The sequence below is a fragment of the Micropterus dolomieu genome, linkage group LG01, assembly GCF_021292245.1.
Source record: "Micropterus dolomieu isolate WLL.071019.BEF.003 ecotype Adirondacks linkage group LG01, ASM2129224v1, whole genome shotgun sequence".
NCBI lineage: Eukaryota > Metazoa > Chordata > Actinopteri > Centrarchiformes > Centrarchidae > Micropterus > Micropterus dolomieu.
The window spans coordinates 6,040,385-6,065,979 of record NC_060150.1 but is presented as its reverse complement, the minus strand read 5'-3'; the positions used below and the strand labels follow the sequence as shown (position 1 = coordinate 6,065,979).

Here is a 25,595-nt window from a genome sequence, read left to right as displayed (position 1 = left end):
AAAACAATATTAGCATAAAATAGAAACTGCAGGATTCTCTCACAGGTGGATGGTCTTACTGACTAAGGTTGTATCAAAACAAAATCAGGTGAAAACAATGGAAACAGTCCTCCTATTGATTTGAATGGAACTCTTGAAGTTGGGATTTCTGGCTAGTATTTCTACTTGTGCTACAAACAACACACACGTCACACAAATGAGCCATGTAGGGACACTTCCAAACCGCCGCACAACTCTCCGCTAATCGCCACAACGCCTGATTTGGTGTGAAAACAGCCAGACAGCAGCCTGCTACAGAAGAGCCACAATCTCTAAACAACAAGCACATTAACGTCCCTGGTAGTCTCCTTTTTATCTAACTTACAAACATGAACGCACGTCTAGCCCTGCAGCTTAGCTCGTTAAATGAGCGACCAAACAAACATTCACGGGGGAAGAGTGCACTGGTAATGTCAGTTTGCAGCATAGATAGCTAATGAGCTGCTCAGCTGAAGCACACAGCATGTAAACGTACTTGCAAATGTCACTTTGGTCCAGTTAGATGCTGGTGTGGTGCTCACTCTTTAAAACCACTGCTAACAAAAGGCTGTCTGTCCAAGGCTTATGAGCTGCAGCGCAAGTTTGCTTACTTTGTCTCTCTTTGTCTCAGCTGTCAATCAAACACAGACACAAACATGCCCCTCCAGCAGCTGAGAGGAAGAGGAGCATTTCTTATACTTCCATTTGTTTTCTAAAGAAAAAACACATTATTTTTGACCATGTACAGGTGATTTCAGCGGGACTTTAAGATCTTTAAAGGTCAAACATTTTGATTTTATTGTACTTTTGTCAGAGCCCATTAAATATTTAGAATTTTCATTAAATTTCAGATTAGTCTGACAAACGGAGAACATGATGTTACAGGTGATTTCGCGTATTCCTGCTGATTAGACCACTGCTTTGGAGGAGGTTAATTTACACAAATAGAAATCAGCTTTGTCAGGTGAGGGAGATGTCAATCAACAGGCATTTCCCGTAAATAATAAAATGAATGACAGCCGAATTCCATTTAGCTGCTTCAGTTTCAGGGTCCTGACATGAACGCTGGCTCACTGCCATGGCGTACTGGGGCACATGAACAGAACAGAGCCATCGTTAATGCTACTGGTGCATGCCCACACAGCCCAGAAGAGAGGACTAATCAGACAAAATAAGTGAAAACACCTATGTGGATGCACTTTATAAACTAATCTGCATGTGGGAGTTAATTATCTAACACAGAGGTGAAAGAAAAGGCATGCAATCACGCATGCATCAAAAATGATGGGTGGTTCTGTGAGAGCGAGCTTTCTGCCTCAGAGAAAAATTAATTACTTTCCACATCCTCATCGGTGTCTCTCTCATGACCCTACGTGTAAAGCACTATACGTTACACGACCACAAAGTGTGTCCTGCACAGCCAGCGTTAATTACACAGGCGTAGGAAGGCAGGTCTTTACACTGTATGGCAGATAATCTTCTGTTCTATTCACCCAGGCTTGTTTTACTCCCTCCTCTCATTTCATGCACAATAACCTTCTTAGATGAAGGGGGCTTATAGGTGGAGTGACATGAACTATTGCTGAATATCTTTTCACATTTCCATATTAAATTTTTAATTACATTTTAAATGCGCTTATATTTAGAGACTCTTTTTAATCACTTACATCAGAAGATTCTAATATGTAGGTAGGTTGAATGTTTTCCAAATTATTTTTGTGCAAATATCTTTACCAAAAGCCTTTCGGCAGATTTGTTCATAACACAGATTTAAACATGTTTACACTGCTGTAGGCGGTTGTCTGAGTTCAGAGATGTGTTAGAGGATTTTTTAGCGTTCCATTATGGAGAAATAATAATTGAGCGGGTGGTAATTATGCTTAAGTAGTTAATAGCTTTTCTTAGCAATGATTTAATGAGTTTATAGCTCTGAAATAAGCTGATTTATACTCTTAGAAAATTCATTTTGGACTAACTGTACTTTTGAGGCTCATCGTGAAAACATTTATAGCATTTGATCAGCGGGAAGGTAAACATGCTTCTTCATCCTCCTCCCTCCCAGACTCTTCTGATTGGTATCACGTCTCCACACAGGTCCAGTCAGTAACTGGCAGCATCCCTTCCAGACAGCCGCTGTCCAGATACGCATCACACACGCACAGCCACAGTTTACCAGGAAACCTATTCATCTTCCCTGTCTGCTGTAGACATTCCATAAGTGTTATCAGTTTCGGCGTGGCATTAAATCGCCCTGGAACGAAGCAGCTGCTTGTTTGGAGACCCCCTTTATTTCTCTTGTGGAATAGTGTGTCATTACATTCGCTTCATCCAATTAAAGGGAGGATGGAGGAGAGTGAGTGAATAAATATATATTGCGAGAAGGAGGGAGAACAGAATGAATGTATCGTTTTATTTACACATCTGGTCATTTACATGACCCATTAATCAACAACAAAGCACACATTACAAACAAACATTCCCATATGTATGTCCACCAGCATCTAACAGCACAATATACCAACCTCATATAAACATGAACAGCTGACATATAATGTCCCAGGAGATGCACACACAGCCTCACAAGTATAAGCATAATATAGATAATAACATAACTCTAACTAAACAAAATCTACTTTCATGCTTCAGCACATGAGCCTACCTCGTTTGGTCTGGACTTTCGGACTTTTCAGTTTCAGACAAAACCTGGTCAGACGAAAAGAGGTAGTCTCGGTCCGGATCAAACTGAACCGTGGTTCGGTTCGTTTCTGGTGTGAAAGCACTTTTTGGATGGTTTGGACTTTCAGACTTTATACAGGCAGTTTGGTGGTTGACATGTAAACTGGAAACAAACAAATGCACTGAGAAATGCATTGAAATAAGGACACAATTATAAAATATATAACAGACGGCCACTATAGAAGCACACTGCCACATACATCTTTGGTTTTTCCTGAAACAGAGGTGCGGAAGGATTGCTTGCTGTCTTCTCCTCCTTTTTGGAGATCTATTTCTTGTAAGAATTCAGATATTACAGACACCCATTCAGTCACTTGCAATAGAAGAATCCCCCAAAATATATTCTACTACTATAGTAATAGTACTATACTACTATCTCAATAAAATAGTCTACCCTATTGGTTGGTTAACCTAGCATCCTACTACACAAGCTCAACATACTGGCCTTCCATCTGATCTCACAGGAGGCCCACCCCACATCTCCATTAAAAATGCCCAAACTAATGCATATTTATGAACTCACAAAAACAAATTGCCCTTTTATGAAACCATATTCCTGCCGCATAATCTAAAACAGGACAGATGCATGTTTGATACAGATACAGAGTATTATATAACACCTCGGAGCTGAACCTGACATGTGCAAGAGGTAGGGACGCCAACACCCCTCTCCTGTAGGCTTTCACCATAGACACCGAGCTCTGTCCTTGAGCTTGAAGCCAGGGGAAAGTCCCATTGTAACATACTGCGGGAAAGGAGTCTGGATCACTGAAGCATCTGCCTGCCACAGGGTAGGAGAGCAACCCTGTATTACAGCAAGCAGAATTAAAAAAAGGTGAAACCTGGTGCTGGCCATTTCCTTAAACTGATTCTGCATTGTTACTGTACTGCACACACCCACCTGCTGCCAGTTATGCTGCCAGCACACATCACCCCACACACCTACACACACGCGCGCAGAAATGCACTACTTTGAACAATTCAGCCTCTCTTGATTGCTCTAGATGTATAACATCACTCTTTCTCCTGGTGGATTTATCAAAGCTGAATGCCAGAATAGTGAAAAACCATATAAAGGATGAAGTTTGTAAATAGTTCTTCGGCATCATATCCACATTGAAAATCACCTGCTGCTTTTGGAAGTGGCACAAAGCTAACTGTCAGTTAGCAGCACACCACCCTTTATGGAAATATGTTGACTCAGCTTACACCTATCAGATTTACCAACAGAGACGATTTGACACTTTGCTGATGACTGTTATAATTATTTTTCCATCCTGTCTGTGTGTGTGTACACACATGGAAGCTGCTAAACTGAAAAGGCTCCTAAAATAAAATCTGCCAACATGTACAAGGGCGCTCTCTTTTGTGCACCCTGTCAGGTGGAAACCTTGTATTTCTAAAATGTCAACAGTTTCACAGAGGCAGCCTTGTTTCCAGCCTTGAGCAACATGTACTTTTCACTCAGCCAGTCGGTTCCCAAAAAAGGTTTGAAAAGACCAAACTTACATAGCTTTCTGACTCAAGAACACTGTGTAGTCATTAAGCTAATCTGCATCTTTCAGTCCCTTCTTGATCTGTAAAGGTGTGACATATCATGACTAAATGAGGTTTTGCTCTCTCTCTATACTTGCTGCCTTTAGTGTGCTCCTCATGCTTTCACTGTGTAATGCTAAGGTGAATGAGCATGGCAAGGTGAGAAAGACTCTCCCTCGCTGAGTCACCTTCCTCCTCCTCTGCAGGCAGGCTCCTCTAACTCCTCTCTGGGCTCTCAGTCCTTCCTGGCAGCTGGGGCTCCAGAGTCCCTTTTGTCATTTCCACTTCAATTACAGCCGCCTTCGCGACGGGAGCCCCCACAGCACTGCACATTTTCAGGTGTCCCTTGAAAGACAAACCTCTTCGCCCAGCAAGAACATAGACGTTCAGTTTACAGAGCGATCAAACAGTCCAACACATCTCTTGCTCCCCTCCTCCCCTGTCTTCCTCGACAAGCTGTGAGTAATGAGAGTGGGGTCTGAGCCAAGCTGTTTGGCTGTGTAATCTCTTTCATAATGCCCTTCATTGGAGGGCCAGGGGTCAGAATAAAACAACAGAGCATCACAGACGACTGGAAGGCAGCGTCGAAGGCAGATTATAAATTGGTCTTGCCCGGGAGCAGGGGTGGAGGTTACGCTGCTGACGACTGAGCGGGTCACACAGTGCCATGGTGTGACTGCTGCAGACACTTATTATGCTGAAGGTGTGATGGGCGGGGAGGGAGAGGAAGAGGGGAGGGAGAGCTGAATGGCAGAGCTGTCTAGGGGTTATGTTGACTGCTGGACCTTGTGATGATAGGGAGCCCCCGTTGGGAGATAGGGGACCGAAAAACGCCGTCCCTCTGCAGATGTACTCTTTTTGTGTGTGTGTGTGTGTGCGCGCGTTAGCACATGACTAGATGTGCATGCGAGGCTGTGTCTGTGTGTGTTCGTGCATGTCCCGGTGTTGGTCTGTCAGCTGCAGGCCTTTCTCCTCCTCTAGCTGTGAGAGGCTAGGTGCACATTTGCAAGTCGCTGCAAGGTCAGTGCGAGCCTCGTTGCTCAGTGTCAAAATGGAGGACGTGAAGGAGATAGGTAGGCGGGTGTGTGGGGGTGGGAGGAGAGTCATCATCGTCTCTGTGGGTGGGGGGTGCTCCCGGGGACCTGAGCCCTTGTTGAGTCCTTGAACTCCTCTCTTTTCTGCCTGCCCACAAACACAAAATAAATACCTGCCTTTCTGAAACACATTCCTACAGAGGAGGAGGACACCTTGTTTTTATGAATGATATGTTCTGTGCTCTTAGGCAATAACAGGTTGAGCTGTTGTGCAGGGGAAGTGAATTTTATTCTCGGGTGAATTAGGCACCTATCCATCTATCAAGTGCTAGTTATACTGTACTATCCCACACAGCCACAATGGCTCAACCCAACAGCGGTCCAGCATAACTGATTAATGGACTCTTTATAAATGACAGAATACACTGTGCTGACACTGGCCCAACATCTCAGCTCAGTATATTATCTGTTATTCATACATCCCATTACATTTACAAATCATATATATTGCAATTTATATTATAAGACAAGCTTTTATCTACCAGCATTTTAACAATCCACTGTATGCACATACATTAAGTTATTACATTTTCTATACAATATTGATTCCTTTGCACTCCCATGCACCGTTGCACTGCTGTAACCTCGCACACACAGTTTACAACGACAGCTTGACCTGTATTTTATAGATATACTGTATGTTACTGACGATGGAAACCAGAGGCAAATTGTGTGTCCAACCATATTTGGCTTATAAAGCTGATTCTGTTGGTCTTGTTTTCAGCTGCGTTACATCATAGACCTGCATCTGATTAGCGTTGGTTAGTAACCCTAACGCTAACCAAGCATACTTTCTCCCTGTGTTTGTGTGGATTTCAAGTTCAAGTTCATGTTTGTTTATTGTCATTCATCCACATACCAAGTAAACAAATAAACAAAATGCCATTTCTCACGGGCCAAAGTGCTAAAAGTCACTAAAGTCACTAAAATTCACCTTACAAGCCAAGACACCATGCATCACAACAGTGTTACTGACACTAGACGAAAAATAGCTCATCTATTACTGTAAGGTGAAGTGAGCACGGTGTGACTGGAGCATTATAATGTGCCTAGTACAACTTATACCTTATATGTATCTATACTTAAATAATTGCAGTATCAGAAGTACTTAACAGTAGTGGCAATAGCAACAGTATGTAAACAGTGTGGAAGTGCTGTAACAGCATGAACATTATATTGAGTGAACAGTAGTGCATAATGTGAGATATGTACAGTAGTGCATGAACACAATGTGCGTAGTATGCAGTGGAAAGCAGTGTGTGGTAGGTGGTTTCCCCATCATTAATAACATGTCTGGCGTTGTTCCCTGGGCGCTGCACAGTGGCTGCCCACTGCTCCTAATTAGGATGGGTTAAATGCATGGAAGTAATTTTGCATGCGTTGTAATGTGTATAATTGTATATGTGACAATAAAAGTTGTTTTGATAGCGTTATTTGCCATGACCATGATTTACAGTAACCTCAACTGTAGTTGCCATTCACAGGTAATGTATTTTTTTAAATGTTGGAAGTAAAAAGACATTGTGATTTTATGTAATATGGGTTTTTCAGAATCATCCAGTATTTTTAATGTTCTTGTGAGGCATTTGGTTTGCAAAGTTGGACCAAGTTCTGCTTACTATTATTTGCAAAAATTTTGCCCAGGTTCACATTCACAAAACCTGTCATCCATATATGGGGCCTGAGTCAGCTCTTAATTGTTGTCAAGTGTTATGATTTTCAGCCACAAACTGCTCGATTTGACTTGCTACTAGTTTCTTACTGAACCAGGTCATTAGTAAAAACATTTTGCAATCATTTAACAAGAGTTAAAACGATTAGTTGATCGTCTGAAAATGAATCAACAACAATTTGCAATATTGAATCATAATGCGTGGAGTATCGCAATACATATCGGGTCGGCGTCCAATCGAATTGGGAGATAAGCATATCGTTCCAGCCCTATTTGACTAATTGTTTAAAACATGTTTTAAGCAAAAATAGAAAGTGTGCCCTGGTTTCAACTGCTCAAATGTGAGGTTTTGATGCTTTACATGTTGCTGCTGTATATTATTATGAATATAATGTTTTAGGCTTTTATATTGTTGGTTGAACAAACGGAATAGGGACTTGAAAATGGCACATTGGGCTCTGGGATATTGTGGTGGGCATTTGTCTTTGTTTTCTTACATTTTATAGCAAAACAACCAATTTATAAAGAATGATCAGTGTAATCATCAATCAGCTTGATCAACCTGCTCGTTTTTCCTCCTTTCTTGTGTGGATCTGTTTTCAGTTTGCATTGCAAATAAATAAAAAAGTGTCACTTCAACTAGCAAGCGTGCAAGCACATGCCTACCACAGCCCACAGCTGTGTCACAGCATTGCCCCTTGTAACTGAAATTAGCCCTAGAATTACTTTTACATAACATACCACCGACACAAAGTACTTAGTATGCTATGCAACCCACTTTGAGCCACCAGAGATGGCTACAAAGCCTGCACTCCCACAGACAGGAGTAGGGAGTAAGCATGTGTGGCAGAATGCTTACGTCCAGAGAAATAGTTTTGGGCAGAACTTTGAAAGTTTAGGCTGTCTTTTCCACTTCAGTTGAAGCAGCAAAACAGAAATGTTCCGAAATGTAAAAGTGAATGTCAACATGTTTACAGAGACAGAGCGGCGAAACTGAAACTCACAGATGTGTGGATGAGGACACAAACACACACACTCAATCTACTATTTATCCTGCACTTTTTCTTTCTTTGCCATTCTCTTCATTTTTTCAACATCTTCCACTCTCTCTTTAAAAAAATGGGAGGAAAATGAAAAATGGCCTACTTGATGAAAGCAGATGTGATAAATGGCCATGGAAAATTCTGCCTTTTGAACCTAGTTCTAATTTTATGCGGCATCAAAACACTATTGTGCCAAAGTCCAAGCCCCCACATTGAAGTAAAAGCATTGCAGTGCATAAAAGCCCCCTTATGAAGTGTGCTGTCAGTGTGTGTAGGGAGGGCCTATTCATCTACACAGAGTTTAGCTTTATCAAAGTCATGCATGGTTAAGAGTATGCAATCGCTCATTGAATACACAAAAGACTAAAAGATTTGGGCAAGGAGAAAGCCTCAAAGTCCACACACCCTGACTCATTTCTAACATCAAACACCGCTGTGCAAGATAGTGTGCTGTGCTGTGTGAAAACATCTCCAGGAAATGGAAAGTGGAGGGAATGTAAGAGAGAAGCATGGGGTAAATGGTCAAACCAGAAGTAGGTAAAGGGGATTTAACACGCAAGAGGAGCATAGAATGAGAAATGCATTGGCTGCGCCTGCACGTCTCTCTTTGGAACAACACATTCATTTTCAAGCACTTTCACCTTGATGCCTTGTCATCAATAGTCAACCTCAAACATCATTAATCATCCTCCTCATGTGCATAAACCACTGGGAGGCTTTATGTTCAACAAGGTTCCCAAGGCTTCGACAATCTGCCACTATCTGAACTTGTCTTGTGCTACATGCTGGGCCTCGCCCCATGTTAGATGCTCAGCTGTCACAGTTCGCTGCCAAGTTGTTTTGGGCCATCATTGCTACCTTTTCCCTGATGGAGCCAGTCCTAGTGCAGCCTTTGGGATTCGATCCTAGGGCATTCTACCCATTTGATTCGGCAACTTTTGAACATCAGCACTAAACTGTTGCATCTTGTATGTGCGGTTTTGTTGATCTTCTCTGGCCAGAAGATGTGGCATCCATTGTGGAAGGCATCGATCTTCCTTATGTCACGAGTTGTCACACACCAGCATTCTGAGCCAAACAGCAGCACAGGTTTTATTTTGCAAAAGCACTGTGAGTCTTCCTAAACCTAGCTCTTATGTCCTTTGTGCTGCCCTGACTTTGCTGAAAAGACTTCCAAGGTAGGTAAAGATCAAGATTGTCCCCATTCACTGTGATTGGTGCATCTGGAGGGCATTAATCACTTGGGTTTGAGGCACTGATGTTCAAGCCTGTCTGTTTGGCAAATTTGTTCAGTCTGTCAATTTCCTCCTGCAGATGGATATGCTTTGAGGAGAGAACAGCAAAGTCATCAGCAAAGTCTAGATCTTCAAGTTGGGAAAACAAAGTCCACTGGATTCCCCTGGGGCTGTCGTCTGTTGTCTTCCTCACAGTCCAGTCAATTGCAATCAGAAAGAGAATGGAAGACGAACACCAGACTCCACGATGAACCATTCAGATGGTTATTCATTAACGACAAAGTGACAATAGAACAACCCCATCAGCGTGACCATTTTCTCCATGTTTTTGTTCTCAGTTGAACACCACATTTCAAACCCAAATACAACAATGTTGTATAATGATGACCAAGACAATCAATAACTGATTTAATGGTAATCTGGCAAGCCGTTCTTGAGGTATTGGACCAAAGTGTTGGACCAATCAGTGTAGAATGGGACCAACATCACTGGGTAATGCTTGAAAACAAGGAACATATGTTTATAGCTGATCTAAACTGTCACACTTGAGTGTTTCTGCAGGGTACACCAAGTTAAATTCAAGATTTTTAAGACCTTTTTAACACCAAATATATTGCAATTTAATACCTACTTCATAGTCATACCAAGCAAAAATATTAAAGTATGAGGTAAATACATATTTATTATTATATCAACTACTGTTGAAACAATCCCACCTTAAGAGTATAATGTCTCTTGACAGCCTGCAACAACATTTAATAGCTAACATTACTGCTTATGGCAGGCAAGAGAAAATAGGACTATTGTAAATTAGATGTAACACATTTTAATATCTTCCAAGGCCTTTGAGAAAACTTAATTCACCACTTTTCAAGTCTTTTTGAGATGTCCAGATACCCTGTCAAAGGCGTGGTGAAAACCCTGCCGTCTTCGAGAGGGGCAAGACACAATAATCATTGAAATATGTGACAGAATTAGTTGTGTAAAGACTAAAAAAGAGAACTTCAGAGAGTTTAAATCCTGCATTCTTTCTCACCTACACACATCTGGCAAACTGCTGTGTGAAGTGGGCATGCTTGTGGGATTGTTGGTTTCAGATAATTGTTGGAGAGGTGTGTGTAGAAGGGGCTTCAACGCTGTTCGACCAGTCAAAAAGCAGTTCATTGAAGCATACTGATGCATTGAGGCCCAGAAGTTGAGGGAGAAAACAAACAAACACAACCTCCGTTTTATTGTATTCTATTTGGTGTGGTGTAGGTTGAACTGTGTTTGAGCAAAACTTTGATGTTTCAACAAAGCAGAAGCAGTTAAAACTACACACAGCTCATTCTGGTGACTGACTGCTTATGGACTCCTCACAAGGATGTGTCAGCCAAAAACTTTAAATTAGCAGCAAAGTGAAATACAACACAGAGAGGGGGGATTCACTCCAGTGATTTCAAAACAAAAGCAGTGCGCGACCTTCACTTTAAATGAAACCTTCATTTATCAAGAGATGCTCTGACTGGCAAGGACTGGCAGAGCTCTCCGCTCAAGTGGATATGCATTACCACTCGACAAAAAACAAAACACTGCACTGCTCTATACAAGGCTGCAATGTGCCAGGTTCACAGGCCGCTGTAAACACTATATGCAGCTTCTTTCACAGATTTTAACCTTGCAAACAGGAAGTGACTATGGTTTGACCGCTAGGGGAATCAAGGCTCATCCAGCTCACTTCACAGTTTTGTGGTAAAAGGTTAAAGGTTACAGCAATACAACCTGTGAGTTAGGTAATTACCACCTCCACACAGTTGAATGCAGACTTATTGATTTTTCTCATTGATATTTGTAAGGAAGGCTTGTTTAACCTGCTCACAGTGAGAAGAGTGGAATTTAACATGGAGGAAAAAGCTGCCTGGATAAAACAGAGATAATGTCCACAAATATTGCCGATTATATAACCCTTCTGTTTACATGAGTGAATATTTCAGTGATGTTATTTTGATAATCCACAGAGAATCTTTGGAAATCATGTCTTAGAAAGTAAGACAGAAGAATGCCTGTGCATCGCAGCCACAGATAGTGTCATCTTCTGACTTTCTTGTGTCAACAATGTGTTTCACATTAACTAAAAAATATAAGCTTTGCCTCCACCTCCACAGAACACAACAAGCTGGACAAATATGCAGCTTTACCACATATCTAGAAACAAGAATTCAGAATAAATGACACCAAACTACATCCACCTTAAGTAAACCTTGTAGGTTTTTTTTTTGGATCAAATTGTAATTTCAAAAAAGAAGAAATTTAAGTTTTATTTCTCCACAGTAACACCTTAGTGTTCTCCGGAGGGTGTGACTTTTTGGTCCCAACTGACAATGCGTGGGAAGTTTGAATTTAATTTCAATTCCAACAGCCAGTTAACCAGCTTGGATGGGACGCTATCACCCATAACTCAGTCCCATCTGTGATATGAGCACTCCCTGTGTCACTCCATGACTCCCATGGACCCATGAAAGAGAGTGGAAAGTGGAAGCTAGCCTAACTAGCTTCATGTGGAATACAAACAAAACAATAAATTGGCCCCTCCTCTCATCTGAGTAGTATGATTGAGAATGAGAGTTTAGCAGGCTGGGCATGACAACAATGACAGCTGATGGCTGCCAAAACTAAATGTCATTTGAATGATTTACAACTAAGACGAAACTTATTTTCCTGTTCAAAGTGATCAAAGACTTGTAAAAGCAGTTCATATAAATTAAGACGTTAAGACTTAACATTTAACGTAATATTATCCAAAAGACAAAAAGAAATATGCCATGATTGACCCATCCGCTCTATTGCCAGGTTTGTGTACACATATGAGGAATTCGACTCAGGATTGTACATTGCTCACGATGTGCTTACTTATACAAAAATACCATAACACAATAATAAAATACATACATAAACATACACACAAACAACAAAACAATATAGACATATTGACAAATAGTGCAGTGATCAGAGTGCAAAGGATGCAAGAGTAAACTATTATTCTCATTATGTACATGTTGAAGGTGGATATGATATACAGATACACATACATGTACACATGTACACAGTGTGATGGAGCATAGTGCAAAGGATGCTGGAAAAAATAAACAAGACCTATGACCTTATGACCTGAGGTAGGTGTATTGGTATACAGTATATACAATATGACAGAATGAACAGCACTGAAATAGAGAATGGTGAATAAATAAATAAGTGGTAACCAGTAAACAGGTGCTGATTAGAGACAGAGTTACTGGGTTATTGCACAGGAATTGTTCCTGACACCCTGACCCAGAAATCAGCTGTTCATCAGAGTGATGGCTTGTGGGAAGAAACTGCTTCTGTGTCTGTTGGTTTTGGTGTACAGAGCTCTGTAGCGCCTACCAGAGGGGAGGAGCTGGAACAGGTTGTGTCCGGGTGAGATGGATCTGCAGTGATGTTTCCTGCCCGTTTCCTGACTCTGGAGTCCTGAATGGAGGGCAGGTTGGCACCGATGATTTTTTCTGCAGTCCTGACTGTAGTCTGCTCCTGTCCTTTTTGGTGGCAGATCCAAACCAGACAGTGATGGAGGTGCAGAGAACAGACTGGATGATGGCTGTGTAGAAGTGGATCAGCAGCTCCTTAGGCAGGTTGAGCTTCCTGAGCTGACGCAGGAAGTACATCCTCTGCTGGGCCTTCTTTACGATGGTGTCAGTGTTGGGCTCCCACTTCAGGTCCTGGGATATAGTGGAACCCAGAAACCTGAAGGATTCCACAGCAGACACAGGGCTGTTGAGGATGGTGATGGAGGGCAGAGTGGGGGGGCTCCTCCTGAAGTCCACGGTCATCTCCACAGTTTTGAGCGTGTTAAGCTCCAGGTTGTTCTGACCGCACCAGAGAGCCAGCTGACTCATCACTGTCCAGGATGAGGCCGATGACTTCAGGAGTTTGACAGATGGGTCTCCTGAGGTGCAGTCGTTGGTGTAGAGGGAGAAGAGCAGTGGGGAGAGCACACACCGCTGGGGGGCGCCAGTGCTGATAGTCCGGGTCCTGGATGTGATGTTCTCCAGCCTCACCTGCTGACTCCTGTCAGTCAGGAAGTCTGTGATCCACTGACATGTGGAGGCTGGCACAGTGAGCTGGGTGAGTTTGGTGCTGAGGATGTCCGTAATGATGGTGTTGAACGCCGAGCTGAAGTTCACGAACAGGATCCTTGCATATGTCCCTGGAGAGTCGAGGGACATATGCAAGGACATATGCAAGTATAACAGCATATAATCAGACTTTAATGTCTAGATGGGTTCTGACCTGTTTGCCTTATGTCCTTAATGACACTGGGCTACTGATGGGAATGTATTAATGCAGTGAACGTACTGTGAGGTTACACGGGGTGACTGGCAGCTTAGCTAACGCTATTAGAGCTGTCCTTACACAGTAGCCTCCACCCATCAACAAGTCAAATTAAACCCTAATTTGCATTAACTACCTGACCCCAGCGCAATCTTCAGCCTGGTAGATCTCAGATATTTTTTGAAATTTAGTACATCAGTAGAGAGAGCGTAGCAGGTGAGGTCTTGTGGGGAGGATGGTGTGATTGTCTTTTCAGCCAAGACAAATAACCTGGGCTTAAATTAATCACCTTTTCATCCTACAGAGCACTTATTCAAACCCAGGAGCACATCATAAATCAACTCGCACATGGCTAACGAAAACCTGTGATGTGCATCCACAGTCCTCTGACTTCTGTTTTCAAAGTGGTGAGATGTTATTGTTCGAAAAGGGAGGTCCATGCTGCTCGCCAATTGAAACCTCGACACAGTTTCATTTAATCTGAGGAGTATAATCTTCTCAGATTGCCCTTTCCTGCAGTGATGTTTGGAAAGCTTATAAAAGACTCGCTCCATTGATCTAAAGACACTTTAACAGGCTTCATTGTTGTTCCTATGCCATAATCACAAATAGACCCTTCGAAATGGAATAACGCCAAGCAATGCCAGTCAGAGAGAGAGTCAACCATGCAATAAAGGCTTAATAGTTTTATCATTGCTTTGAAATTGTGCAGTCCATCTGTGTGTCTGTGTGTGTGTGCTGCTTGTCTTTCAGTCTGTAAACTGCCAGCAGTTCAAGAACAGCTCCTGCGATGTAACCGCAGACACTGCCATCGTTGAGATAGTTTGCAATAAGGATAAGAAATAAGGAATGTTTCATTGGTAAAATACGATAAACTCTTCTATCTTTGGGAATAAAGGACTATTTTCATTAACAATCAAAAGTTCATCCAGTCTAAGGGATGCACACATACATCCTTTCCTACTCATCAAGCTCCTCACCTCCCACTGCACCAAAATGGATTTCCCCCCTGAGGCTGGCATTCAAGGTTTATGTTACTAATGACCCACAATGATTCAACCGTAATTGATCAGGGAAATCGACCACCATGCCAAGGCAGAGACGTTAATCTCTGAGGCATCTTCACGGCTGTATTAAGCATTGTGCTCCCTGAGATCTCACCGTGTGGTCAAATAACTCATTGGCCCGACCCAGGACGCTATCACACTGTGGTTGGCTGGTTGGTGTACGCTGAACACACAGCGTGGGGGAAACCTGCGTAACATTCCATTCAGGGGTCACTGCTCAGTGCGAGGACAGAAGGGGAAAATGTACGAGCTGGTGGCGTAATGTATTCATAGGAAAAAAATTTAGAAACTGGTCTTGAGACATGATAAAGTGCCTGCTGAGCTGTCTTTGATAAATTACGATGAAGTTATGCAAATAGCGCCCGCAGCCGGATCTCTAGCGTGCACAGTTCAATTAGCCCGTCACTGTGGTGGTAGACTAATACTTGGACCGGGTGAGCAATGAATACATATATTACTGAAATTTATAGTAGTTTGATATCCAGCATTATGATGAAATCAAAAGCAATATTTTGAGTTTGGTACAGTTATGAACAAGTTTATAAATCTGATGCTAAGATTAGTCCACACTCTAAAATCAACACTTTACTCATGGAGCCCTTGTTAGGGCACAAATTAACAATTAGACAAAGACGCTCATGTTTTTTAACCAGTGAGAACAAGCCTTATAAAGGAAGTTAAATTATGTTAACTAGATCTGTGTCATAGAGCTCATTCTAAAACTACTACAGTGTATCAACTATAATTCATCATAGTGTCTTTCTATTTCAGTAACCAAACAAGAGAAAAAGAAATTAGATCCTCCGACTTGTCAGAAAAAATATCTCAAGGGTTGACTGAAAATGTCAAGAAAGTGAGTTCTTTAAGGCTGCACAAAGGGCTGCAAAATGGACATCCTTCTAACTGCTTCACATATTCATACTGCATTCGCAGTAACTCCCAGAGTCCTGATTTGGGAGGTAGGGAAAGCAGTTCAAAGACGACTGAATTGCCTCTTAGATACTGACTGTTCCTCCCCAGGGCCCATCAACACATTCAGTGCTTTTCATTAAATATTTCACTATGACGGTAGGCATGAATCGCCCATGCATTCGATTATACATTTATGTTAAACAGTGCAACTTATGGGTTTGCAGAGATTTCAGCCACCCCCTTTGTAGTATGTGATTAGACGTGGCTTTGAAGCACAAGCTTGATTTCTTTACTTGTAGCCACATAAACGAGTCACAACAAAAATATCATCCACTGGAACCAGATGGGTTTCGATCCTCAGTGAAAATCTCTTGCATTTCAATTAGGTTACTGCTATCTGAATATACAGTAATATCACCTTGAAGTTATCTTCGTTGATGGGTTTAGAAATTGGAATTTCAGTGTGATTAGTGCTTTTAATGTCATAATACAGCTGGTAACACAATGTGTCTGGCTGCAGAGCCGCTGCAATTAAAAATGACATCATGTTAAAATACTCTTCAAGGCTAGAAAATGCAAATTATATGCAGATTAGTAATATGATTCATGTATTAATTTGGCATGCTGAGTGGTGATTAGGTGAGTGGGAGAAAGCAGCAGTCACTAATGCTCAGCAATGGCTAAAAACAGTATGGTGAGAGGAAGAGAAAACCGGCGATTTCCTTCATTTACTCAGTGTGAGAGATGACCTTTTCAGAGTCCCTGCCTGTGGCGCTAAAGACGCACGCACATGAAGGAGATTTGAACTTTAACTTGCATGGAGCATCTGACATATGTATGCTAACTGTTTGTGTCTCTGCAGGCTATCACACACACACTGGGCAAGGCGCTGAGAAGGAAAGATGCAGAGGGAAGAAAGAGCAGACAGAATGAGGACTATTCTTAATGTCTCATTTAAAGATGCACCATTCAGATTTTTTTTCAATGCCCAGTAGCCTCTTCCAGAATAGGAAAGATCACAGAGTACGCCTTTAAGGCCAAAGCCAGATATACACATGAAGTGTACTCTACATGATTGCTCCTAACATCTTCTGTGGCTCTGATGGAGCTTTGGAAAATCAGAGAAAATAAAGCAGATGATGTCATAGTGATGTTATCAGGGTTATCTCAGCTTGGGCTTTCAAACCCCTTGAAAGACATGGGCATTTAGCAGGTAGGGGACTGAATATGCTATTGAGTCGCATTATGGGAAGTACAAAGAAGTCAGATTGATACAGTGTGTGATATAAACATGTAAAAAGATTGATGCAAAGATATACGAAGCTATCACAAAAAACACAAAATATTTTATGTGCTTCAGTATCATTGCAGACATCAGCGTACTGTATACAGAGGTCAGAAGAGAGGTCAGAAGAGAGGTTGTGAAAACCTCTATTAGAATCCTTTTTTTTCAAGACATGAAACAGAAAATCGACAACAACCGCCTCCACCATCATATCTAGTTGAACTCATATGTAAAAATGTATGTGGGCGACAGAAAAGACTTGAGGAAAGAACTGACATGAACCACTGGGATGCACCATGCATCTTATTTTCTCTTCAGAAATTAATTTAGTAAATCCCTTTGATGACAAAGGGGACCCAGGAGACTTACATGCATGTAAGGGTGTTAAAGCGCCTGCTTAACTAAACAGCAAGATTGAAGCAAAGAACCTCGGAGGCAACGATAACTTTTAGTCAAGGATTCTGTTTCAGTTCTCAAAAGAAAACTCTGTAAAATACAGGACCACTGTGTCTACTATTATGAAAGGCTTTTAAAACCAGAAATATGCTACATCCCTGACTGAGCAGTGACTTGACAAACAGACAGGAAGCTGAGGTCAGTGTAGCATGCCGTACCTGACGCAGCTGGCTCTCATCCAAAGCAATATGGGCTCCGTCTCTTCATACCACCTCTGTAAAAAAAAAAGGAAAAACAGACAGGGCCAGGTCAGGAAAACTGATATGAGAGTTCAAGAAAGAAAGGATATTGGAAAAGGAAAATAGGAGATTAGATGATACTGTGAAGATGCAGGTAGCATTTGTGGCTTTAAACTTTCAAGACCGGCATTTGTCATTTTTGCAAACTAAAAAAAAACATTTTAATTTTCAAAGGAACATTTTTTACTGAGGCTAAAATGCTATTGTGAATCTGTAAAAAAAGAAATAAAACAAAACAGCATGTCTTTAACATGACTAAAGAAATTCTAATTTAGTTCAGTTAAAAGTTGAACCCATTCTGTCAGAAAATTAAATAATGAATCCGCATCCTACGTTTTCAAGTAGCAGATACACGTATGCTTTCCTTCATGCAAACTGCAGAAAGGCCCAACTCAACCTAAATGTAACTTGACACAGACCATGAGGGAGGTTTTAAGTGTAATCATCTGATGGCTCATCAGTATGCCGCAGCCACCGCCGCTATCTCCTAACTATGGCAACAAACAGGCGGAGAAGGTGGAGGGATCCATTGATGTATGCTCTTTTATGAGAACTTATCATTCAAGCCCCACTTACGCCCAGAAAAGGTCAAATTAAATTCTCTCATATCAAATTGAGTTTTTCACTTGAATAATAAGCTTCCGTGGCAGATACTATACCTACACACAAAACATTTCACAACATTTCCAGGTTTTCATTTACCTTGAAGATGGCACTGAACTCAGATAATACAAGTCTAACCAGGCTTGGCGCAATCAACACCGTGACTTTTATGTTTTATGAGAGCATTGGTAGTAATGAGCAGGATGTCTTCCTGCTGCGGTAAGCTCTGTGATGCTATAATGCTCATTGTAAAGAAATCTAAACAGTTACAAAGATACGAGCTGAGTTGGAAATTTGTTTTTGATCAGTAGCAGTTGTGGTGAAGCAGTTATTACCTGAGAAATTTTTTGATTTTTTTAGCATGCATTATTTATCATTAAATTCCATATTTCGGTTTAGTTTAATTAACATGCAAAGTAGCACTAACCAGAGTGTATAAGTGGATTATATTTAAAGGTATTTAGTAAACCAAAGTAATGGACAAAGTGACATTTGATGATGGTGCTAGATAGACAGTCAGGGATCTGTCTTTAGGATTTACCCTCTGGGGAACATTAATGTCTGTACAACATTTGTCCCAGTCCATCCTGAAGAAGTTGAGATATTCCACTAGATACGCAAAACATTTTTCTTGCTTGTGGTGCTAAAAGGAAAAGTCATCCGCCAGAGTCAGTAGGTTTCACCCCCTGGCGACTATGAATGTCTGAGCACAATTTCATGGCAATCCATCTAATAATTATGTTTGTACATTAAATCTTTTTTTTTTTTTTCAGCACATTTTTTTTCCCCCAGTCAATAGTAAAAAATGCCTCTTTCCCAGAACTCAAGGTGAAATCTACAAATGCCTTGCTTCCTCTGACTAACAGCCCCAAAAACCAAAGCAGTTTACAATTATATGAAACTGAGAAAAGCAGCGAATCCTCACATTGGGACTAGGGAATGCTTGGCCTTTCTGCTTGAGAAAAGATAAATCAGCTATCACAATTGTTGCTTATCAATGTTCTTTTGATCGTCAAATTCAATAATCGGCATAATAGTTGTTTAAATATTTCAGTGGACCGAAGCGTTGAACAGACATGCCTTCCCTAGAGCCATGCTGGTTGTGAGCCTAAAAACATGGATGGAAAGAAAAAGGCAAATATAGGTAGACCATCATGATGTGACTATCTCCCTTCCATCAAGGTTAAGAAGGAGAGAGGAAATACTACATCAGGTCAGGATGGAGCCCCTTCACCACTCCCGCTAACAGGCAGTGAGCAGTGCGTGCTGGGTAATTGGGAAGAACTTCCTGCCCCCGGACTTGAGTGGCATGTCTCGGCCGTGGCATGAAGTCAGTTACCTGATCGGAGCTTAGATATACCGAGCTGTCAGCTCAGCTCTGGAGTAATCACAGCCCTCCATTAACAAGCCGCTCACGCGACAAAATGGATCTCTGAGAGGCAGTACGATGTGCACACAGACGAGAAAACACAACTGAACACACAAACACACACATTTAATAGCGTACACACTCTGAAGAGGCAGCTAATGAGCAATCACCTTGCAAATTGGCTCACTATACAGATGCAGAGAAATACTTATTAGTGCATTACAAACATGCTTTGGTGGCCTTGGCACAATGCTTACTTAGTATAGATCAGACACTTTTTCTCATACATTTACCTCATTGTGGAAACATGCCCCTGTTCACGATTATCATAATGTTTCTGAAGCTGGAAAAAAAATCAGGCCATTTGGAATGTATTACGCCCCCCTGTCACCTTGCTAATCAGCATAATATGAATTATTGCTATCATTACAGTGGGTGGCCAAGAAATAACAATAGGTCTTAATTATTCAACAACGAGGAATAATGAAGGGAAAGCAAATGCACCTTTAGTTTTTGCTGCCAACACTCATTAGAGTTTGTATCTCTCTCCCCTTTGGGAACAAAACTAGGCTCCATTTCTCTGTTGTGGTAATCATTTCCAAGATTGTGATGACTGATGAGCTTGTTTACCCCCGAATATAGTCCTTGTGCCGTGAGAGCATACGAGAAGAAACAGAAAAGGCAAACTTCCCTTATGGCAATGTGAAAGGAGTCATTCACCTATTATAGATAGAAGGGAATAAGATGCTCTCTGAGACACCGTGGTACTTTGAGCTAAATGCTAACACAAGCACGCTAACATGCTTTCAGTGTAAATGCTGAAATGTTGGCAGGCATGTTCACCATCATTGTTTAGCATCATAGCATGGTAACATTTGCTAATTAGGACAAAACATACTAGTGTAAAAGTTGCTGGGAATGTCAGTTGTACTGGAGGTATTTGGTCATAAACCAGAGTATTGGACAAATTGATTTTTCTGTCCCTAGAGCCACGCGGCTGGCATGACTAAAAACTCTAGCAAAACTGTTGCTACAACTCGTTCCCATTTCCACAGTCACATATTTGACGCATGGTCATGACCTATTGACGTCAGTTTGTGATGCACTGGGGAGCCCCTTTGAGCCATAGTTTAACACATTGGGGAAAACCCTGTAGCATCACGTTTAAATACTAAAGGTAGGTGTAGGATAAATTTTAAAAATAAATAACCTGGGCTTAAATAAAATAGGATAATTTAAAAGAAAATCAAAGTAAGGAGGTGGTTGGGGTGGACGGTGGGCCAGAATATACCATAATGCAGCGTTTCACAATGTTAACAATGTGCCATTTCAAACTTGCGACGTTTCCCAAAGTTAAGAAGTGCTTTGATGTTGAAAGTCTATTCGGCCCAAAATGTTTAAAAACAACGATAAAGGGGTACCCAGGGCATTAAAAAGCGACACCAAGGGGTCTTGACCAAGCGTCCATTTGTGTCGAATTGGGAGTGAGAATGTGTTGCTTGTTAGGCTTCACAAAACTCAAGGACAGAGGTGCTGCGCTGTCTCCTACATGACATTTATTTTTGCAATTCCAGCTTTGTTCTGTAATCATTTTTGCTGAAATTTCCCTTACATAATCTTTCTCTTGTTGTGGAATTTGTAGGGAAAGAAATCAAGAAAATATTAGTGACAATCACACATCAGCATCCAAAGAAACAGCATAGGAACATCTAAAATCAATTGGTCAACCTTCTAGAGTTGATAGCAAAACCACAAACATAATTAACACCTACGGTATTTAGCTACAAAATCAAAATTCCTGTACCTTTAATATTGCTCGAGGCCGCTGGTTTTGATTACCTTCAAAGACAAACAGTGAACTTTGATCATGTAAGCCTGTTTCGACTGGTGTCTCAATATCTTGCCTCCAAAGGATTGAAAAATATGTAATATACATTTTTGTTAACTTAAAACATAAATTACATTGGGCTATCAATAACTCCAGGTTGTTGATAGTCATTCTGAATCCACATATCCACTAGAACTGCAGGGTTCCTCTGACCTTTCAGAACGAGTTGCCAATCAATTTCAGTCCATCTTAATGGAGACATGGTGATTACAGACATGATTCAGAGCTATAAACTGCTGCCCTTCAAAAGAAAATTAAGTAACAAAATGAGATAATATGGCTTAGGAGGAATGACTTCCACATAAAAAAAGTGCTTTAATGATTTTATTGGGGTTTTCTGTTTCTCTCTAGTAAGAATCTAATGGCTAATCAACACATCTGTCACCAATGGCATTTGTCTCAATGTCCTATTGATACCCCAACCATCCTGATTTATGATCAGTGCCTCTAACCTTGTCACTATTCAAAGCGTGCCTTTGTGTGGTCTGAAAGGTGGAAACGGATACCGTCAGATCCTGAGATACTCGCCGAGGCGAATGAGATAATTAACTTTCAGCTTGAAGGCGTCCCTAAGACTTCCTGTCAGCTGCTGTTAGCGTTTTTGACAAAGTCTGCGACGGCATACAGCAGATATGGAAATTATGTTCGATTTATTTTTGGCTTCTTTCAATTGTTTTGCAGGTGATTCACCCTCTGCAGACACCCTGAGCTTAAGATCAACCCACAATGCTTTCACTGTACCATGGGATATGAAATTCAAGGTCACTGTCACTCCCCTGCTCACTGGATTCAGGTCGCATTGACATTCTAACATATCCAGATGACATTGGTTTTTGTCAAGCCAAAGCAATACTCTTTGTTTATATTAACTACTGCCAACTTTATAAAAATGCCTGCTTTCTTCCTTGCAGGTACAAAATCTGAATTTGGTTTTTATGTCATCCTGTATTTGAATTATTGCAACCAGAAGGACTCACCAGGAAAGGTCTCTTAGCACAACCGACCACCTTAATACCAATGAGCCGGACTCCCCCTTGACTTAACGAGCATATTAACACCCTGTTTTAGCTTGGACAGATACTTCTCAGATCGTTCCGCCAGTATACCTTTATCTCTCCCGCTGTCTAACTGATGTTTTTCACCTGTTGGCAGATGTTTTAATACCTATATATTCTATCTGGCGACCATCAAGAATTTATACAACCGTAGTGTAACTCTTGTTTTACAGGCTGATAATGGATCATAGTTCACTCGAACGGTCCTAAGCGTCTTTCTATCTGCCTGAAATTGAAAGCAGTGACGGTGACTTTAGTCTCTCCCAAGTCTCCATCTTCACTGATGGCTAAGCCATCGTGTCAGAGCTGTTTGAATTGCTAGCTTAATGACAGAAAAGGGGATGCAAAATTGCCACAAACACACTGATCAACACTGTAAACTACTAGATTAAAAGTAATAGAGGTAGTAGTAGTAGCAGTATTACTAATGTAGAAATTCAGTTACTGCTAATCTCAGTAAGAAGCTCACAATCTTTCCTTACAGATTTAAGGACAGTATTCCTGGATTTTCTCTGGAAAAAAAAGTAAAACTTATTTTGCAATGAACACCACAGACAGGGACCAGGATGAATAGATAAAGTTACCATGTAATTTACTAAAAGTGGATTTAGTGTTAAGTAATTCCTTTTTAAATTGCTAAGAGTTTCAGGTCTGTGTAATATTTTGAGAGGAACTGAAAAGACTCTTTGTTCAGGCAATCAACAGGCAAAAATAAATTCCTGATTCATAGTGTTAAGAGACTGTGCCTGTGTTAGCCTATGTTATGAATGGTGCATTAGGAAATGCTTGTGACTTTTTATTTTAATGGAAATGACCCAGATCTAATTGGAAATGGCCTAGATCTTGACTACTCTAATTATGCACCTGGAGCAGACACAACAGTATAATTCTCTGAATGCGAGGCCCATCTAGGTGTTTTTAACATAACTATAGGCTTAATTAGTTGACCTTTACAATGCACAGAGCATTATTAAAGCCCTAATTAAGAGTCCCATTAGTATCTAAGACTCTGTCAATTACGTCCTTGAACACAATATTTTAGGTCTCTCTAAGACTCTCAGCAGTCATCATCAAAGGCAAATGTCAGCCCATGACAGTGAAAAGCTGGCCTGGTCTTGCTCTGAAGAATGAAAGATTGTCTTACAGGGAAAGTGTTAGAAAAGACCACACTGCTGTTAAATCTCAAAGCAATTACGTTACTTATTCATTTAATTAAAATGCCAAATTACAGGGTTTTAAAACTTTTGACTGACAGTGTACATTCTTTCTCAAAGCCTAGTCCAAGTAGTGTCAATTAGTGACTCATGTTAAGTTGTTAAAAACAGTCCTGCACTGTAGGCTGGCCAGAGAGATGAAAAATGTAAGGTTGGAGGAACATTTTTCTCTTCTTCTCCTTATATTCCTGCCTGAATAATGTTATGGAATAGAGATTTACACAAGGGACGAACCAGATGAAGACATGCTCAACATCCATCGACATTCATAAAACATCCGCTTTATGCTCACATTTACATCTTATATCCAGTGGAGGGTAAAGACACCCCTCTTTAGTCTGTTGATGCATAGTAAATCAAGAAAATTACATTACATTTCCTGTGTATCGAACAACAGTATGTCCTCCTCCTATTTCTCTCCTTCCTCCTTCTGCCTTCAGCGCCAAGACAGCAGCTGCACTCAGGAGGGAGAAATAGGTCACATCTCCCTGGATCGCCTCCGTAACCTCTCAGTTCATAATGATCATGTATAATGAGTGAGACGCTCTCCAGGCATTCTACAGCATGGAGTGTCATCTTCATTGTGCTACATACATTTCCTTTCAGCAGGTAAGTACCCTCAACCCTCTACCCATGCAACAGGATGATTAACTAGTCTATGCTGGAAAAAAAAACAAATATGGCCACTTGATTTGAGTTATAATTGTAATTCTACCTAGGGGCATCCGTGTAATTTCGAAAGGTGGGTGCAGCTGTGCGATGCCTCTTTTCCTGAGGTTTGTTCTCCACAAGATCAGTGGAGTCTGACATATTGCATGTGACACATGAAGGAGCAAACAAATTATGTTCCCCTCTTTAAATCTGGGCTGATCAGTGTACATTATTAAAGCACTGCATGGTGGTATGGTGGTGAAAGGCTCCCTCCCAACAACCAAATTAGACCCAATTAGGAGTTTTCAGAAATATAAATATTGTGATTTTGTCACAAATCAGTCAAATCAGTCGCATTATTGATGGATGGATATACGCAGACTTGGTGAATAAATGAGGTAACAGACATTGGTGGTATCTTAAAGCCAGGCAAGGCATGAAACAGATTAGTGCATATTGTTAACACTGCCGACAAAGAATGACCAGAGAAATATCACAAAAAATACCAGTAGTTAGACAAATCCAAAGGAAGGAGGAGCTAGGCGCTCAAGAAAAACATCAGAATCAGAATCAGCTTTATTGCCAGGTATGTGTACACATATGAGGAATTTGACTCAGGATTGTACATTGCTCATGATGTGCTTACTTATACAAAAATACCATAACACAATAATAAAATAATAATAAAATCACACAAACACAAACTACAGTATAGACAACACTAATATAAACACTATGAACAAAACAATTTAGACATATTGACAAATAGTGCAGTGATCAGAGTGCAAAGGATGCAAGAGTAAACTATTATTCTCATTATGGTGGATATGATATACAGGTACACATACACATACATGCATACATGTACACAGTGTGATGGAGCATAGTGCAAAGGATGCTGGAAAAAATAAACAAGACCTATGACCTTATGACCTGAGGTAGGTGTATTGGTGTACAGTATATACAATATGACAGAATGAACAGCACTGAAATAGAGAATGGTGAATAAATAAATAATAAGTGGAAACCAGTAAACAGGTGCTGATTAGAGACAGAGTTACTGGGTTATTGCACAGGAGTTGTTCCTGACACTGTGAGTCAGAAATCAGCTGTTCATCAGAGTGATGGCTTGTGGGAAGAAACTGCTTCTGTGTCTGTTGGTTTTGGCGTACAGT

The 25,595-nt window shown here is 41.0% G+C and overlaps 1 protein-coding gene across 1 annotated transcript in view; it reads right to left on the bottom strand.

The window, feature by feature from the left end:
• Nucleotides 1-25,595, bottom strand: part of LOC123980703 (beta-1,3-galactosyltransferase 1-like) — a 112,370-nt gene that overhangs the window by 42,081 nt on the left and 44,694 nt on the right. Inside the window, exon 2 of the mRNA XM_046065223.1 lies at nt 17,560-17,615. The gene's annotated coding sequence lies outside the window, so the exon portion shown is untranslated. The remainder of the gene's footprint in view (nt 1-17,559; nt 17,616-25,595) is intronic.